At 34.6% G+C, this 20195-nt stretch overlaps 1 pseudogene across 1 annotated transcript in view; it reads right to left on the bottom strand.

The window, feature by feature from the left end:
* LOC143238415 (plexin-A2-like) overlaps positions 1-20195 on the bottom strand; it is a 168501-nt pseudogene that overhangs the window by 85098 nt on the left and 63208 nt on the right. The window contains exon 2 of the transcript XR_013020563.1: positions 1102-2289. The product of XR_013020563.1 is annotated as a plexin-A2-like (transcript). The remainder of the gene's footprint in view (positions 1-1101; positions 2290-20195) is intronic.

The raw sequence follows: 20195 nt of genomic DNA, 5'->3' as shown, positions 1-20195 counted from the left end.
ACGACCCCTTGTGACACAGAAATACGTCTGGGGACTCACTCACATTGCTTGGGCCCGGCATGACCAGATGGTCATGGCACTCGACTCGTAATCCCAGGGTCGCGGGTTCGAATCCTCGTCACACCAAACATGCTCGTCCTTTCAGCCGTGGAGACGTTATAATGTTACGGTCAATGTCACTATTCGTTGGTAAAAGAGTAGCCCAAACGATGGCTGTGGGTGGTAATGAGTAGCTGCCCTCCCTCTAGCCATACACTGCTAAATTAGGGACGGTTAGCGCAGATAGCCCTCGTGTAGCTTTGCGCGAAATTCAAAATAAAACAAACACATTGCTAGAAACTGGGACATAGCACATAGTCCATTGTGTAGCTTTGGTCTCGATTCCATACAAACAAACTGTTGCTATGCAAGTAAGAGATGCAAAAATGGGGAGAAGTTACATTACCCCCAATTCAGACGCCTCCGCTATATTTTACTATTACTCTTGAATCTAGATTATTTTACAAAATTGGAATGTCCAATGGATGTATAGAGTTTATAAATAATGTTCGAATGGAAAGCTAAGCATACTATGATAGGTGGGCTAATTTGGACTAAAAAATGCTTACTAAACCAGTTTCCCGGTGACTCAGCGCAAGTGTGGAAGCTTTTAACACACACACACACACAAATCAGGTTTCGATACATTTGATGGGCAGAGCACAGAATGTTTTGTAGAGTTTTTGTCTTAACAAAAGAATTCTTGCAATGTTTTCAAAATAGGATCTGGAATTTTTTACACGAAAATAATGAATACATATACCTAAAATTAAACTTAATCACCTACTAATTAAAATAAAAACAACTTGAATGATAAATTCCATGAACAGTAATAAATATTTACCTAAAATAGATGTTAACTTACACCAATTAGTCAATAGGAGACTCCCTAAAATTTAGTTGAAATTAAATCTCTTGTTTACACACTTGGTACCTCTTCATATTAGGCGTTAGAGCAAATAAACATTTAAAATCTGACACAAAGCTGATATGCGAATCAAATCTCAGTTTGCAGTTCAAATGAACATCAACCGTGTAAAAGTACAAATATTAACTACTTACTGTCAGCTGACAAGGTTGACTGGGGTTGATGAAGTCTAGCCCTCTGTCTCCAACACCGTTGAAACAATTCTGAATATTCTGTATAAACTTGCGGTGAACAGCGGACAGAGCGTATACGCAGAGAGCCGAGTTCATTGAAGGTTTGTTATAAATGTCGGCTTCATCTTTGGACTTCGCAAAAACTGCAAAAAGCACTTTATCTTGAGCGGTGATTCCTAATGATACAGCTAGGTCGGAGCCCGGTCGACCCACAAAAGCAGCTTGAGCCAGATTATAGTCTGTTCCATCGTTAGATCGACAGACCAGTGGAATCTCGGTGTAAGAATAATAGTGTGGGTCGTTCTGGCAGATTCGAACAAGCTTAGACAGAAACGGAAGAGGTCTGTCAGTATTTTTCTTCTGAACAGTCACGAAGTACGAGAAACCCTTATTCTCAAACCCATACACATATGTGATTGGATAGATGGCCCGCGCGAGACTATTTACCGACACTTTAGTTCCAGTAGTCACCTTCGACTCAGCTATGGTAAACATACTTTCGGGATCTAAACTACGACTGCTAACCATTGGCACATCTGACCGGTAAGGTCCATTTCCAGTGAAAGTCACACCGACGTAAAGAACATTGGTCATTCTACGAAAGGTATCGGTCGGACCTTTAGCTATAAAGGCCACTGTGGACGCTGTAGCGTTATTAGCCACCACAGACTCGTTGGCTGGAGTATCGTAAGTAGATACGTCTTCCAAGTCGTGGACGGTGCACACGCCTTGAAAAAGACTTCCACAAGCTATTAATCTACTTTGTTCATAGTCAATAACAAGGACTTTGTTATGGTAATCCGTGGGTTTCTTGTCAACTTCAGAACACACTCGAGTCACTGGGCAATATGGACTGTCTTCTTTAGGCCCCATGATAACCATGCTCTTTAAAGTCAGTTTGGGGGTTAATTGATATATTCTGTTGACTCCGCCAACGTATACAAGCCCTGTGAATTTGTTTACTATCAGGTGTTCAAATGTCTCACCTAAAAAACCCTGACGGTCAAAGATAGGGTAACTAGTGTTCACTAGATTTACTTGTTCAGCTGATGTCATTAGAATCAAAAGTAATAACCAATACATAGATGGGAAGCTCCCTATCCATCGCCTTTCCCGTTTCCTCATGATTGATGACTTTCAGTTGGACCTCTAAAATTAAAACAACAGAAACTTTATCAGAGTAAGGTCGATAATAAATCAAAATTTTGAAAGTTTTTAAATTACATATACATTTCTGATGAACAACAACAAATAAAACTGCTTTCCACAAGCTCGATCGAAACTAAATTGACATATTATGCTATTATATTGTATTCCTTTTATAGTAAATGGCCATGTCACAAAGAAATCTTGTTCACAGTGGCTCTTTAACCAGTTCCACACTTGCAATGATTCAACTATGATTCGATGATCTTACATGTATGCATGTTCCACCTCATAAGAAAAACTCAGGCACGTTTTGTACCATTTCTAACAATCTTATAAAATTACCAATCTATTCTTTAGTATCACAGACCAGAAAACTAATAACCACTAGTTCAAATCCTTGCTGTATTCGTTTTATCACGCAGAAAACAATCTTAACAATTCACTATCACAAAACGTTGCGTACAACACAATACCAAGTTTAACAGTCATAAACTTTTCGACAAAGACAAACAAATATACCATTCATAAGTGTCATTCTATTTCTCAGTATTTAACCACCAACAATTAATATAGATTCCAAGCTTTACGAGTTCTATTTTCATATTTTTATAGCTTCCTATCGAACAGCGTACAAACTTCTACAATCATGAAACAGGCTTTCTAAAACGATAATATTTGTCTAAATACACCATTTGCTAATTAGTACATAACTACATCAATCGTAATTTAACACAAACAATGTGTGTTTTTTCAAGAAGTATTTGAAAAATTATCAAATATTTCAACTCACACAGACACAATACTACCAACGTACACTAAAAGTGGTTTTATCCTGAGAGCTAAATTAAAACTAGGGGTGGGAGAACCAACTGAAGAATTAACGTCAAGGCTTAAAACCTAATTATTTATCAGTATCCTAATTTTCTCCCATGTATCAACTACCTTATGATTCACCTTTCACTAACTGTAACAAGCAGCGCCAGGGTGGGTGAGTATTACAGAAATTTTACAAATGAAACAGTAACCTATGCAGAGCGACAAATCTGCTTAGTTACTGTCCAGGACATCTCCACAACTCATCCAATTACGTGTTGCTGGAAGACAGGAACATACGAGAGAGTTTATAAGTACCATAAGCCTATTCTTCCTCCCCCCCTCTTCTACCTCCTGTAACAAATAGAAGTCCATACAATTAGGGTGTAGATATCACTTGACTTCAGAAAACGGATTACTCATGATGGTTGCCTAGCTAGCTACACGCTACCAGTAAGATAAAAAAAAAAAAAAAAATCCGAATTTTTCGTGAACTGTCGTCATTACCTGACTGTGGTAGAATGCAAATCGACCTTAGTCACTCAATAAGAAAAAAGAAAAAGAGTTAGTTGGTACATCAGTTTCGATCATGTGACAAAGCAATGTTCTTCCAATATTGATACCCCCCATAATAAAGAACACGCACGCAAAAACACTAGCAATACAGACTTTTGTCCAACTTCAGTTATTCGACCACACAGTTGAGATCGGTAATGGATACTTAGAAACACACAAGTTCGACGACTCATATCAGCAAAAAGCGGAGTTTATTGAAGAAAATATACTTGAGCACAATATTAGATTTTTTTAAGATCTCCAATATTAAAGTAATTCAATTTTTCGGCATTCTTTACCAAGTTAAAGAAACTCGATTGTCATGTATTTTTCCCAAATTGGGACTTCTAGAAGAGAGTAAAAGACAAAAGTAAAATATTAGTAATTTGAAACAGTTAAACATGACTACATCAAACACGATGTAACAAGACCACAATTATTATAATCTAAGTTGTAAAAATGCACAAGTATCCTTAACAATCAAAACAGATATAAAAAAGTGCTCATATCTAGTTAGGTACAAGTTTGTTTATTTAGTTATGCGCAAAGCTGCGCGAGGACTATCTCCGCTAGCCGTCCCTAATTTATATTAAAGGGAAAGCAGTTAATTCACACCACCCATCGCCAACCTTTGGAATACTTTTTAGTAACGAAAAGTGAGATTTATTGTTACATTATAAAGCTTCCTCGGTTGAAAAGAGGCGAGCATGTTTAGCGGTGGGATTCGAATCTGTAACACACAGGTTCCGAGTCCAGCACCCCAACCATTAACTCATATCACGCTGCAAGATACTAAAACAGTACTTAGTGTATGGCAACAACACTCAGCTTCACGTGCTTTTTCAGGTTCGTGATTACAGTGATCTCACTTCACTTTATTTCCGTTATTAATAACACAGGCCTGTGATGGTTTAACTGTCTTGAAATTTTTACATGTTCTACAGTAACTCCTATACTCTGAATCCAAAAATGGTATATATTTTTTCCAATCACACACAGCTTTTCATAAAACGTCATATGTACTTTTACGTAAGTGAATCATTTTCATTGAAATCAGACCACATTTTGTTATGCTTAAAATGTTGACAATCCCTGGCTGTAGATTTCTCTAGACCAACTGCGACGTGAGAGTTTTATCGATTGTCCTAGAACCCAAACATAACATTGAAAAACGTTCACTGTGACACACAAAATAATAAATTGATCTGAGTGAGAGTTTTATTCTTCTCGATTTGTAAAAAATCATTATATGATATCAAAAAGAACGAATATTATTTTCGAAATCTGCATAACTGAATTACGGAATATCTATTTACAAAACTCAAATTACTTTTATGAATTTTAAATTCGTATGCCTGTGTAATAATTCTTCTTTTGTTATCATATTAATTGCACGATAATTTGTGGTTATATAAGAGAAATAAATAATACTGTATATTCTATAGCAAAAAAACAAAGTGTCTTTAATAATAAATCTAGACGAGACGAAATATAATTAATTACCATACCAGTTTGTCATCCAATGTCTATATATTTCAAGCGTGGAAGTATGCTTTTGATTGATTTCTATAAAGAATGCAATTCATGTTTGATTATTATTATTTTCAAATATTTCAGGCAATGACACATAGTAGCAAAAATTCCATCTTATGTCTTCTTGCACGTTCATATGAAACAGTAGTTGAGAAATGGTTAATCATGTTATTATAATTATACTGAAAAACACAAACTTTCACAAATCGTAACGAAATGTACTCAATAGGAATATTTAACAGTATTTCATTCCTATGTTGTTTATCATGAATGAAATGAACACAAACACACGAAAGCATTAATTAACAAGTGGGTGGTATTCTGATAATATTGTGGTAGTAGCAGTACTATCATACAAAAACAAAATTTAGCACGACGATGTGTAAAACTAAGCATATCATATAAATAGAAAGGAATGGTTACATGTAAACTCACTTGAGTATCTTATGTCAGCTTCGTTTTGCCCCGTCTCTCATTTAATAATGGGCACAGGTGCTTGATGCATTAAGAGTATTAGCATTTTGAGCTTTACCAACGCAAAGGAACTCAGAAGCCCGGAACGTTTATGGGAAAGGCAAATAATGGTCCTCATTAACCTTCCTACAGAGTCTAATTACCTTTAAATCAATCGGTAACGCTGAAGCATAGGATCTTCGCTGGCATGTTTATTGGTTTGCAGAATACCGCCATTTAAATAAGTTGATATTACTGTTAAAAAGGCAGGGTGGCTGTATTGAAGTTTTTATGTCTTGATTAGTGCAGGTTTACTGTTAAAAATGAGTCATAAAAGGCCATAAGGGGTGACACGTCATAGATAAGGGTACATTCGTTAACCGGTTCATTAGAAGTACACTTTGAAGTTTGCAGTTTGTGTAATTTGTTTCAAAAAGAAACTTTGGCGTTAAAAGTAGTGTCGACTAGGCCAATACATAGTGTTATTAACATTCAAATATGCGAAACGGTTTCAAGTTCTTAGCTATATACAAGCTATGGAGTGATTTCAAATAAACAAAAAAAAAGAATGCGCATTTACAGTGAATTGCTACAAGAATTAAACCTTTAATTATGATTGTAAATAACTTAGAAGAACCCTCGAAATTTATCATGCTTTAACTAAGTGCAAAATTGGCATATGAACCACAGTCGGTTTGTTTGTGTTTAAGCACAAAGGTATACGTTGACTTGTAAGTGTTCTGCCCATCACGAATATAAAAACCAGAATTTTAACGTTATACATCCTAAGACTCACTACTGAGCCACCAGGTGGAAGCACAGTCAAATTCGGTAATGTGCTCACGTCTGTTCACTGTCCTTCTTAAAACGTGCACAACTTTGTATGTGAACGAATAAAAACAAATAATGAACCAAAGTCTATTGTCACAATGGTAAGGTTGTTCCAGCACGTAACAACAACATCATATACACACTATACGACAGGAGATTTTCATCAACTTCCGTTTCATTGCAGCCAATTATCCAATCAAGCTTATCAAGAACAGCTAGGTTTCGGAAAGTTTTCATTAATCTAAGTAGTGGAATGTAGCAGTGACCACAAAGTACAGGGAGATAAGTTTGAAAGGAGGAAACACACTATGACTGCCTTGTCTGGGAGCAATCCTCTTGCTTTCATGTCCGTCTCTTCCTTACTAGTTCGTAAGGTTTAATTTAATGATATGACGTGGAACTGGACACAGAGATGAAACTGTCCATCAGAATACCTGTCTCGATTTCTTTCAACATTACAACCAAAGTGATAGAATATTTGGTAGGAAAACATATCTAGAAACAAGTTTTTTCTTAACAAGCTTTAAAACGAGATTTATAACACGTAATTTTCTATTATTAAACAGCAGAAAATTTACACGTACTTAAATACTAACTGTTAACATACAGACATTAATTTGATTCGATAGCGAAACATATCGCACATGACTGAAGAACTAATATATGCAATTTACTTAAGAAGGGCTGCAGCTTTAAAAATTATACAGTGTTGCCTTGGTAACGGACCAAACAGAAAGCATGCATTTTTAGCGGCAAGGACGACGGCAGTGGAAAGGAAGAAAAGAAATTGGATTATGTAGCCATTAGCTGGAGCCTGAATGCGGTATACTCCAGGTAGTTTCCTACGACTGCGCCCGTAAGTCTGCCTGCTGGTTTTCTCACGATGGATTACTTCATCAGCAACAGAACAGACACCAATAGAATACAACCGATAACATCATCTACCCAAGTGATTTTATTTTGCTCATAACTAGTTTTCGTTGTTTTTTCTGTATTACCATACGCCAACTGATACTTTTAAAATACTGTTTAAGTTTCTTTCAACGAATAAGACAGGATCTTTGTGAACTCTATTAAACATATCTTTAGTTACATATCATCAAAATATAATAAGGAATAAAAAAGTTTTTCACAAAATTCAAGTAATGCAGTTACAAGAAATACTAGTTAAACACAAAGGTACGTGTTAACGCTTCACAAATGTTAACATTTTTGTCATAAGGACTGTTCTTGTTTTTTTTCTTTTTTGTAAAATATGTACTCCCTCTGCACATGAAAATTTTATTTGTTACAAGTTATTAATGAAATATTTATATCTCTTTAGAGCAATATACTGTTTTTCTGTTGTTCCTTCTTTATTTGGTTTGGTTTGTTTTGAACTTCGCGCAAACCTACAAGAGGGCTGGCTATCTGCGCTAGCCGTGCCTAATTTAGCAGTGCAAGGCCAGAGGGAAGGCAGCTAGTCATCATCACCCACCGCCAACTCTTGGACTACTATTTTACTAACGAATAGTGGGATTGACCGACACATTATAATACCGCCACGGCTGAAAGTGTGAGCATGTTTGGAGTGACGGGGATTCGAACCCGTGATTCTCAGATTACTGGTCGAGTGCCTTAACCAGCCACCTAGTTTATGGTATTAAAATTAGCTATGTTGGGACATGTTGCAATCGCCCACGATTGTTGGCTTCTGTTAATTGTAACTAATTCATTGCGGCTTTATCAACAACTCAAACAACAAAGCAGGAAGAAAGCAAAGAGACGAAAAAACTTCAAGAAACATTGCAGAATATACCAGTCTTAGTTTCTATGAAACTTGTAGCTCTTTTGTAATAATAACTGATGACAAAATAGTATTTAAAGAACACATCATAGAGAATATGATCACATGATGTGAATAACACTATTTTAATGTACTTAACTAGTACAAATATCAAACTCAGGAAGATGCGTATCAACTATATGCGGCCTATTACTAAATAATATATTTTATCTTCGTCTTTTACACTGAAGTGTCTTCCTCCTACATAATCAAGCTTGCAGTAAGCGACTTAGACGTGAGTTTGAATGTTGCTAGTTATAATACAGATCGGGTGTAATTCCGCACGTTGAAGGACGTAGACATAACCTAGTATACATCATGCGAAGAGTAATACTGCCTGCTAAATACGTTTTTCACTACTTATTTAACATATCTAAACATAAGCTCAGCTTTCACATCCGGCACGAGCGATATCCTCTATAAGTATAAGTTGAAGTCGCAGAATGCATAAAAACGTGGGAAAAGATGGGAATTACGCACGTGTTAATGTTTCTAAAATGAAAAAAAAATGCCATAACATTCTTTAGACAAATATGTTATATGTGTCAGTGTTTTCAAAACGAAACAAATACAATATTCTAATTAGAGATCTGAACTCGTGCGTATAGGTGTGTACCGATGTTGCAAAGCAGACTGGTATACTACACATATAGGTGTAAATTATAGAGAAGCACTATAAAAGTGTTAATGTTTTAAAAATAAAACATATACGTAATGTTATTTCCAGATGTCAGAGTTTTTTTATACAGATATGCCATCAAGTACATGACAACAAACACCACGATGCTCTCTGAAGAAATGGCGACAGGGTGCTTTGTTGCTTTTCGCAATTGAAAAACACAGAAATAAATCCAGGATATAATGTATTCTTTATATAACAACTGTTTCATCTTAGAGGAAAAATTACAACATTCACAGATTATCCAATATAAAAAAAAAGAGAACTGTGAAAATTTTCATTTATTGATGAAATTAAAGCATTAGTTTATTAAAGTGTTCATTAGAGAATGTCAAACACTATGGAAATAAGTTCAGTACGCTATAGATTTATAAAGTCTAATTACAGATAAAGTAGAATTAAACATATTACTATCTTTAATAATATTTCACTTTGTAAGTACCTCTTCATTGAAAAGTCCCAAAATTTCTAAAAACACTTTTGTAAATAATTCACCGTACAAATAATTTTGTAATTAGATTATTGTTATAAACATTGAGAATTCTGCCACTAAATAAATGGCAACTCTTTTAGCCCTAAATCATGTATATTATAACTGGCCATATCGGGCCCTACAACTTACTACACCCTCACTGTTGTATATTAATGTCGTTTCTTATTACATTTCTGCCTACTTTTACTAACTATACAAGGCTGTATGTTAACATTTTCTATTATAATATTCTATTTTTTTACAGTTTACTAGATCAATCATGTTATGCATGAAGTTCTTATTTTTCTTATCTGGCAAATCCCAAACTGATAATGAAATACTTTTCTTACCATATTTTATTATATTAGTCGTACTTTATATACCTGTAAAATATGTCGATCTTTAACCCAAAAACTAACAGTATATTTCATATTTAAAACACATGTCAACTACGTTACTGTATAATTTAACACTTTATTTAATTGGCACAAAACGTTCTTTTAGTTTATATTATTTTAAACCTAAAACTAAGTTTTCAGTTATTACGATTAACCCGTATCTCGTATTACGTTTTCCTACTCTATATTATATATTGCAATAAAACGGGTAACGTTGGCATTTGATATCGATATCTTGCTTCTGGGGCATAAAGCTAATAACATAACTAGATTTGCTGTTATTTTTGTTATTGTTTTTTGTTTAATTATTTGACAAATAAACGTACATGCAAAGAAGGGGGGGGATTGAACACAAAATACATTAAAATCAAAGGTTTATATTTGAGACTATCGGATTTCATAAGGATATGTTTTTGTTTTGGCCTAGCGCGTTAAGGCGTGCGCTTCGTAATCTGAGGGTCGCGGGTTCGCGCCCGAGTCGCGCCAAACATGCTCGCCCTCCCAGCCGTGGGGGCGTTATAATGTGACGGTCAATCCCACTTTTCGGTAGTAAAAGAGTAGCCCAAGAGTTGGCGGTGGGTGGTGATGACTAGCTGCCTTCCCTCTAGTCTTACACTGCTAAATTAGGGACGGCTAGCACAGATAGCCCTCGAGTAGCTTTGTGCGAAATTCCAAAACAAAAAACAAATTGTTCTTGTTTTAGAATAAATACTCTTACCACCTAGCGCCTACTGCCAATATTATAACGAACTTTAAGCGTGTCAGTGTACTCTATATCATAGCAACATACTCTCATGTTGTTGACAAATCGACTTAATGGTTCCCCTCGTATTCGGATGTTTTCTATATGGCATACACTGCACTATCACAGCTATCCCTACTTTATCACTTAGCCATGTTATTGTAAGTAACTTTATGTATTATTTATATAACTTTTCTGTTATATTATTACGTAGCTAAGCAGTGTACATCAGTATTGCTGAACAGCTGTCAGGGTATATATAGCTCAAACACAGCAATACCTTTGATATTGTACAAACTCAGTTAAAATGAAACGATTTCTATTCGGCTTGCTTTAATGCTGTATTAGTGATTATTCTCTCACGAGCATTCTTAAAATCTGTAGCGCACGAATTACGTATGTCACTGCTTTCCATAGCTGAAAAATACAGTTTAAACATGATAAACAGCTTGTCAAAACTGAATTAAAAAACCAAATTACTATTATCGCATTTATAGATTGTCTGTCAACAGTAGTTTTTCAGTGACGGTTGCCTAAGTAACAACGTACACATAATTATGCGCTATGTGATATTGCTTGTGATGTCTTAGATACGTCCGTTCCTGGCAGTGTCGTGACAGTTATAACATTTATATATGTCTATATAGTGCGTCATCTTACAAACCTGTGACTCCTTCCATCTTTAAAATGAGAATTCATATTTTTTATCTCTTTTTCCTTCTTCTGATAAGAAGTTTTATCTGAATGGTTTTGGTATCGTTGAAGCAGTTGAGAGTAAAAGAAAAGAACTGTTTAGAACTTATACATATACGAAACGATCCCATGCTAAAAATTGACACGTCTGTGTCACAGAAGTTTTGAATAGCTTAAATGTTGGCACTCGGGATTTAGCTACGAGTTATAACTATAGCGCCATCCTTTGGTAGGCTTTTGACATAATTATAGCTTGCGGGATTAATTTATTGGATAGGCCACTCGAACGTGGAAGAGCAGGAAGAATTTGAAATAAATCTACTCGACAGCTGTATATTGTGAGTCTTGAGAAAACAGCTAGATGACTGGAAAGTCTAAAGCTGATAATGAGAATGTTGTAACTGACATTTGATGACGCCTAACTTCCTTAGGGATGATTTCGGATAGTGACGATATGCAGATTATCGAGACATAATGGAGAACTATATTTAAACGTAATAGCAAACGTGAGAGAAATTTGCTTGCTTTGTTTTAGGACTAGTTTCGAAAATTATAAGTACGCATAGCGTTGAACGAGAGCACAATCAAATTACTAAATGTAGGAAATAATTGGAGCAAGTAACTGAGGAAACTATGGGAATTTATATACATGGTAGCATTAACACTAGATTGTAGTAGATCATATCAGAATAAACATACACCTATAAAAACAAGTTCGGTATCAATGAGCCTAGTTTGCAAACGTTTGTTACTGAGTTATATATGAATGCTAGATGCAATTAATATCTATAAGCCATGCCCGTTATATCGTCTTTGTAAAATATTATTAACTTAAGAATTATATACCGTTTCTACGGAACTTCTAACCTAACGAAAATGTATTTCAGCGATAACAGGGTTACTAGTATTATATCTTTTTATCAACTATTTAGGCACTTTTACAAAAGTGTAATCATGTTTCTGCAGCAGAAGAATCCCATTGGACCCGGCATGGTACGTCTGAATCTCCCAGTTACCCTGACAACGGGTCTATAAAAACCACCGCGGTGATAGAAACTCCTGTATAAAGACCGCGTTCTGGCATACTATTTCAATACCTGCTACAGTGACGAAATACAGCGGTTGCTAAGCAACCCACCATTTGATAAAATATAGAATGCATGTGGCTTATACAGAATCGTTGAAATTACACAGAATGTTTTGAAAGAAAAGAAAAACTGGTTATGTTTGATGCCATCTCCGTATAACTCAGCTGCATGAGGAGTATCTGGAAACAATTTTTTGTAGTGAGTCTAATAAACGTTTCAAGAGAACTAAAATATTAGAAACAGAATTAGAATTAGAAGATTTAGTGTTTCAAAATGTTCTGTATTTTGGTGCAAAGCTAACGACACGTATCACATTACTTTCTCTCGTGGAATCAAGCTTCTCATGTTCTTAACCTTTCACGCTTCAAAGGCCAGTTACAGCACAAAAACTTAAAGAAAGTTGTATAAAAACAAATACATTAAAAAAAGAACATCTGGGGGGCATTTCGTTATTGTGAACAAAATATGAGAAGCAGTTTTATTAAAAAACAACTACATATATATAATCTGTAAAGTTACTTTTCGAATAAAACGAAAGCATTCACTGAAAGACCTTTATTACTGGTTTGTTACCATCTGGTTCAGTTCACGTGCTACTTGTTGGTGTCTAGAGAATGTGAAACCGCCATTCAAATGTCGCTACAACATCTACACTGCACAGTTGTGGCTCTCAGACATAAAGTAGAACGGCAAAATTGGTTATGCAACTAGTTAAAATACTTGACTTGTTTGTATAAAGCACAAAACTACATAATGGACATGGGTTATCTGTACTCTGTCTACCACGGGTATCAAAACCCGGTTTCAAGCATTTTACGTTTGAAAACTGGGGAGTAAAAATGATTGAATATGGAAACGTTTGTCATGATACCTGTTAATGTATATGATAAAAGTAGCATTTTCACGATATACTTCAAATTATTTATTACCTGTGACTCAAATAAAGTTAAAAAAAGGTGGCCCACTATCAAAACTGACCAATTAATGAAAAATAAAAGCTACACAAACATCTGAAATGTAAAACTAAGAAAAAATGATTATGCGTCAAAAACATTTCAAATGGATTGATTTGTAATCTTTTTGGTAGTATTTGAGGAATGCCATTTATTTTTAAGCATATCTGTAAAGTCGATATTTTAATTAGATATCATAGTTCATGCTTGTAAACTAAATGTTCTTTAAATTCCGTGAAGGTCCGTGTGCCAGATGTTATATAAGACCTGTCTAAGTTATAGAAAAACATTATGAAAACTTACCCTTTTACGCCAACTTTGTTTACAAAGCACAATGGGCTTAAGATAGTAGAATTTTGTCCTTTTGGTAAATTCTATATCACACATTTTTATTACTCATGTAAACTCAGAATATAAAAATCAGTAACTACTGTTGCAAATACAAAATACACATATTAAAGAGATGTCATTCAGTGCACATATTAAAAATCAAATTTTTGTGTGTAACTATGGTCTGTAATGATTCATTGCATACATAAAACTCACTACTGTATCATCTATCTGGTTAATGTAGCAGAGAGAGAGCAACCGAAACTTGAGAGATAAAATGGAAGACATCTCATCAAGTTACTTTCAGCCACAAATCACTTCTGACAATGTTCCACTTGTTGCATCTTGGTGGTACCACATGCCAAAGATCTGTGGTTATAGATATAGGCTCAGTTATATGTAAGCAGTGTGATAATGCACACGTTGTTTGAAGAGGATAATGCAATAACGCCAATAGCTTCTCTACCTTTACCTGGTGTCATTGCGAACTCAAGGCAACTCTTTCGTTAGGTTTCTTTATTACTGTTTCATATAAATGCCAGGCTTAAAAAGTAATACTAGAAATTGGTATGTGGGCTGCCTGTTTCCATTACTTTATTTAAGATTTGGCACTAATAGTGCAGCAGATACAAATTCACCTGACAATGTACGTAATAAAAATATGTTTAACAAGTCTCAGTGACGTAACAATATACAAATAAACAAAAACTTAAACATCAGTAGTCATAAATGATAAAACTATCACGTGAACTCCTGATGGATCATTTCAACAAACTTTAAAAAAGAGACACAGGTGTGTATGTATGTATATATGTATTCACATAAATGTGGCCAAGTGAATTCTCTAAATTTACATATATTTACTTTTAAGATCTGCAATTGAAAATACTAATACCTGTTACACCATCAAACCTCTCCAAACATATGTTATTGTGCGTGAAAATCAGATGAAAATCTTTATCACATTGCATACACAATTAAAATGCAAAACAAACACCTAAATATATCATAATCCATCATTCTGTAAAACGACCATCACGACTTAAGGAAGTAAATCCATATCTTAAATTCACTGTCGTATTATATACTTAAAAGGCAGAATACTTCACTGTTTGTGAACATATCTGCTGCACTGTACGGTGGTAAAATTGAAACGATTGCAAGACTCGAACTGTTCATCCAATGATTAATCCATTTAACATCGATATTTAGAGAAGCTACCTGAATTCCCTGGTCCAGCATTGCCAGGTGGTTAAGGCACTCTGAGGGTCACGGATTCAAATCCCCATCGCACCGTGGGGGCGTTATACTGTTAAGGTAAATCCCACTATTCATTGCTAAAAGAGTAGCCCAAGAGTTGGCGGTGGGTGGTGATAACTAACTGCCTTCCCTCTAGTCTTACACTGCTAAATTAGGGGCGGCTAGCACAGATAGACCTCGAGTAGCTTTGCGCGAAATTCAAACAAAGAAACAAACAAAACCTGAATTCCTCACCAGTACAAACTTAATCGAAATTGGCCTAGACATCAATACAACACGTGACATCAAAGAAACATAAAAGGACAACACTGCTTTGTGTATATATTTATTTATTTACGCACGCACACACACACCACAAACGGTTGTAAGGTATCTTCATTCACTAATTTCGGAATTATTGGAAATGTGTTTTTTAATATGTATTTACACTGACTGGTCATCACGAACTTCTTTGTAAACCAATATTAGCGCCTAGACTACAACTGTGTCTGTCACATCCCAGCCAACCTGACGATTGTTAGTAGATATTTTATTTTTCACTTAAGATAAACTACGATTTAATTCGTGTTCTAGCCACGAATTCGAAGGTAGTTCTAAACTTTCAAAATTCAAAATTAGATCTGTATAAATAAAAATACTACTACTTACACAAAACTTGTTGTAATAAAGTCCACTAACAAATCGTTATATGTAACACCTCTTTATGGAGCCGCCACTAAAATGGGAGCAGGTGCTATGTTAAAGCACTAGGGAGATAGTTTCCTACAGTTTTGGTGTCTGTGCCGTTTCGATAAAATATGTACTGCATACTAATGTAAACGACGTTGTAAGAGAATATTATGGTATATTAAATATAAAACAAAATATACGCTAAAAGTAATATATGCGAGTTAAAGGATAACGACATGAATCGGAAATAGATAGTTGTTGGTTTTTTTCTTAATCTCATAATACACCTCTTAGTTTCGGATTCGATAATAACTTTCATCAATGTTATACGGCGATGATTTTTATTGCCTAGGTATTTTGGTGTAACTTCCAGTATTCGTACTACTTACATACCCGTACTGTAAATACTTTATTGTCAATACTCTTATTACTTCACGATTATAAACTGCAAATAGTAGTTAATATTACACAATACTTTTTAGTTACTAATATTACTACATTGACATAGATGTTCACAGTAGTCACTACTATTACAGTCAGACGTAAATAGGGTCTTACTTTTCTTAGTGATCAAAATATATCCTCAATATATCGTATACTGCATTATATTTGTTCATTCTCTGGGAACAACAGACATTCAAAAATACACATTTATCACACTAAAAACACATGTCTTTCAAATAATAAGTAACAGAGCTTTAGCAAACAACAAATTCTACTTTCATATGTATACATCTTCCACGTATACATACACACGCGCACACAACACAATATACTTACTCCAAATCATCTACTGAGGAGCAGAATTGCGCAAAAATATATATTCGACTTCTAAAAACTACGTACAACACATGCTGTATCTATTTCATAATAATTACTGCTTCACTCTCCTAGAAAGGGCTTCAAAATTCCGTCCACAATGTAATCAAACCGCTTCTAAACTCAAGAATAACCAAGCGGTATCGAATTCTCAGGGCAGAGTTCAGGAAAACAAAATGCTTTGGTAAATTAAACCTATTGGTGGAAACCTTGGTCGAGATTAACGGTGACAACCTCCCCATCCACATAACTACTAAGTCTAACAATAAATTGTTCCACGGTCCATTATTCCGACTTAACGATCTTTTCGCAAGCGTATTTCTTATGTATAAATACATCTATATCAAAGAACTCCTAACAAATGTGGCCCGGCATGGCCAAGCGCGTAAGGCGCGCGACTCGTATTCCGAGGGTCGCGGGTTCGCGCCCGCGTCGCGCTAAACATGCTTGCCCTCCCAGCCGTGGGGGCGTTATAATGTGACTATCAATCCCACTTTTCGTTGGTAAAAGAGGAGCCCAGGAGATGGCGGTGGGTAGTGATGACCAGCTGCCTTCCCTCTAGTCTTACACTGCTAAATTAGGGACGGCTAGCACAGATAGCCCTCGAGTAGCTTTGTGCGAAATTCCAAAACAAACCTAACAAATGTATACATCTTACAAAGAATGATATTAAATGATTGTTCTGTATCCTATGATACAAATGTGTAAACAATAAATAAAAAGTAGTTCGGTTTGGTTTCTTTCGAATATTCGTACAAAGCTGCTTGAGGAATGTTTACACTGACTGTCCTTTATACATTTATAAAAAAGCAGCTAGTCAGTAACATTCACTGCCAGTTCTTGTGCTTCTCTAATCGAATAATGGGATTATATCGCCAGCCTTAAAACCTATCTACGAACTATGGCGGGGTTAAAGATATTAAAGAGCAAGTATTACATGTTTTTCAACTTTTATCTTTTCGTATTTTATTAGTAAAAGTATTTGAACATCTACATTATAATATAACATACCTTGATTTCAATATTAGACTTCTATTAGATCTAAAAGGGCTATCTATTATGAAGCTTTTCTCGACTCGGTTAACTGTGCACTAAACTTCTCCAGTACATTTTGCAGATAAACGAGTTTTATTGAAAATTATTTTCCGTGTTTTGTACAGATTCATTTTTTTCATCAGTTGTATAAACTATTTTTCCATTTACACCCTAAAGGTTTAGATTGTTTGGAATGATAATTTGATTTTAATAAACAGATGAGGTTAATCGGTGCTAATTATCGTAATTTAATCTATTTTGTTACATCTGGAAGTGGTATAAAAATAACTTTTTTCTCAGCCTACTTTAATGTTCAGAAACATTTTATTAGCTCTTTAAGTTTGGGTTAAAAACTACTGTTGTTTTCATCCTGTTCACTGCCAGTGGGGATCCACGTACTGCATTACATTGAATAAGTTTATGTTTTTCTTTACTGCAATACTTAGATAAAAAACTGACCAAACTAACTGCGTGAAATTACGTAGTGTTGTAGTAAAATACACAGGGGAGTGAACCAGTAATTAGTGAAATTAATTGTAATGCTGTAAGAATTTTTTAACCTGTTTATCTCGTACGTCAATAGAGATCTTGCTACCAATTCGACACGTAAGTAAGTGTATATATAGAAATGCATTTTAATATTAAGTGATAGGTAATGGAACACATTGGCAATTCTATGGTCGAAAATTTGTCATCATTAAAAAAATATTTCTTTAAATAACATCATTAACGTATGGTAAAATGTTAACTACAAAAACAACACGAGTGTTCAAATGAATTCAACAGTATTTACAACAAAAAACAAATATACCATAACCGAAATAAAAAAATATACATTTTCACTACTTTAGTACAAATACATTCCTGAAAGTCCAAACTAAATAAGCCATAATATTACACCCCATACAGATATATATATATATAGATAGATTTACGTTGTAAATATCTCCAATATTTTAAAAATTATGGAAAATAAAACTTTTTTTCTTATAGCAAAGCCACATCAGGCTATCTGCTGTGTCTACCGAAGGGATTTGAACCCCTGATTTTAGCGGACGGAAAATAAAACAGTAGATTCTCTCTGCTAATTTTAGAATTGGTTCCACTAGAGGCCAGCTGTTTTTGTTTTCTTTTTTCAGGAGCGTTCATATCTTCTAAGATTAATACAATTTCTTGCGGATGGTAAAACTATACCAGCTGCTTTCACCGCCAAGAGATGCCATGTTATTATTTTCTTTATTTTTTGTTTATTTCTCGTGAGCCGAATCTAAAACACAAGCACGCGAACGAAAGAACAAGGCAAGCACACCCACATATTTTAACACAAGTCAACTATTCAAACGACAAACATAACTTTTATATCAGTTGAAAACAAACTGTAGCGGAAACATTGTATTCTCAAACTTTATATGCGTAACTGCCACCTGGAATGTGAAGTTTGAATTTATAATGAACTCTAAAATTTGTTATATAAATTACCACTGCATTACTAAGCCACTTTTCTTGATATTGTGAAACCATTAACATATTTATATGTATATGTTAGTTATGACTGGATATCATCAAGATGTCTAGGAATGAGCACGTGGGTTGATGTTTATGGAAACCTTTTAAAGCAGCAAAATTAACTTTAAGTTGCGAAATAAGGAAAACAAAAACAGTTTTTCGATCACATGTTACAGCATTTTTTAATATTCATTTCATTTTAACAACGATTTTATATAAAAACATGATTAAAATTTACTTTAAAAATAAGATAGTACGATCTCATATGCATATAAATTGGAAAATAAAATTAAAAGATATGCTAAAATGTATACAGATAAATAGCAAGCTTCTAGCATGGCTAGAAAATTCACTGGCATTAAATGCATTGAAGTATATTTGTACAAAAGAGGTAGTCCTGTCGCTTAGGTACCAAGTCCACTCAAAACTCCCTGTGCACTTAACCACTCGTGAATGCTCCTACACTATTTTTGAATAGGGTGAGTTTAAATTAAATAATACCTGGTGATAAGGCTTAGGTTTGCATTGTTCGGTTTTGTTCAGCAAGCCATCATAAAAATTCTTCAGAATATATGTACTTCTACTAAATACACGAGGTGTATGCAATTCAGTTATACATAATTTGTTTCTATGCAAAACATATTTTCCCTTTTTTGTGCTTCACGAGTAGAAGCTTAATATTACTCCAGTATACTGTTATCAATTAAAATTTCAAATAGCCAGATATTTAATATAGAAGTTACCTGAATGTCGATATGTATTATGTTTATGATATTTGCCAAAATGATTGATATATACATTTTTTCTTTACAAAAATATATTTTAATATACAAACAACAATACAATTTACAATAACACTTATTATAAATAATGATTAATATACAAAAGTTTAACAAACTTACAAACAATACTGAGTCTTCTATCTGGTCTGGAACTGAATCTTTTATCTACGGTTCACGATGAGCTGTGTTGATACATAGGTACACTTTTTTTCTTTTCTTTTTTTTACGGGAGGCTAGCTAGCTTCTTCACACGCGAGTTTTTCACCGAAGAAAATATCTAATGTCCTCGTATATATACTAAAGTCCGAAGTTAATTTGCTGAAGTTAAACTGTTTGTAATGTTCGAACTCGATAAACGTTCCTGGTCAAATTCTGTAGTTTTCAGATTAACAGGCGTTTGTTACAAATATAGCTTCCAAGGCTTATCGTGTGCTGACTGTAGCGAACAAACAATAATACTAACAATGTAT

The sequence above is a fragment of the Tachypleus tridentatus genome, chromosome 13 (assembly GCF_004210375.1).
Source record: "Tachypleus tridentatus isolate NWPU-2018 chromosome 13, ASM421037v1, whole genome shotgun sequence".
NCBI classification, from domain to species: domain Eukaryota; kingdom Metazoa; phylum Arthropoda; class Merostomata; order Xiphosura; family Limulidae; genus Tachypleus; species Tachypleus tridentatus.
The sequence above is the reverse complement of the archived record's forward strand: the minus strand, read 5'-3'. Positions and strand labels throughout refer to the sequence as shown.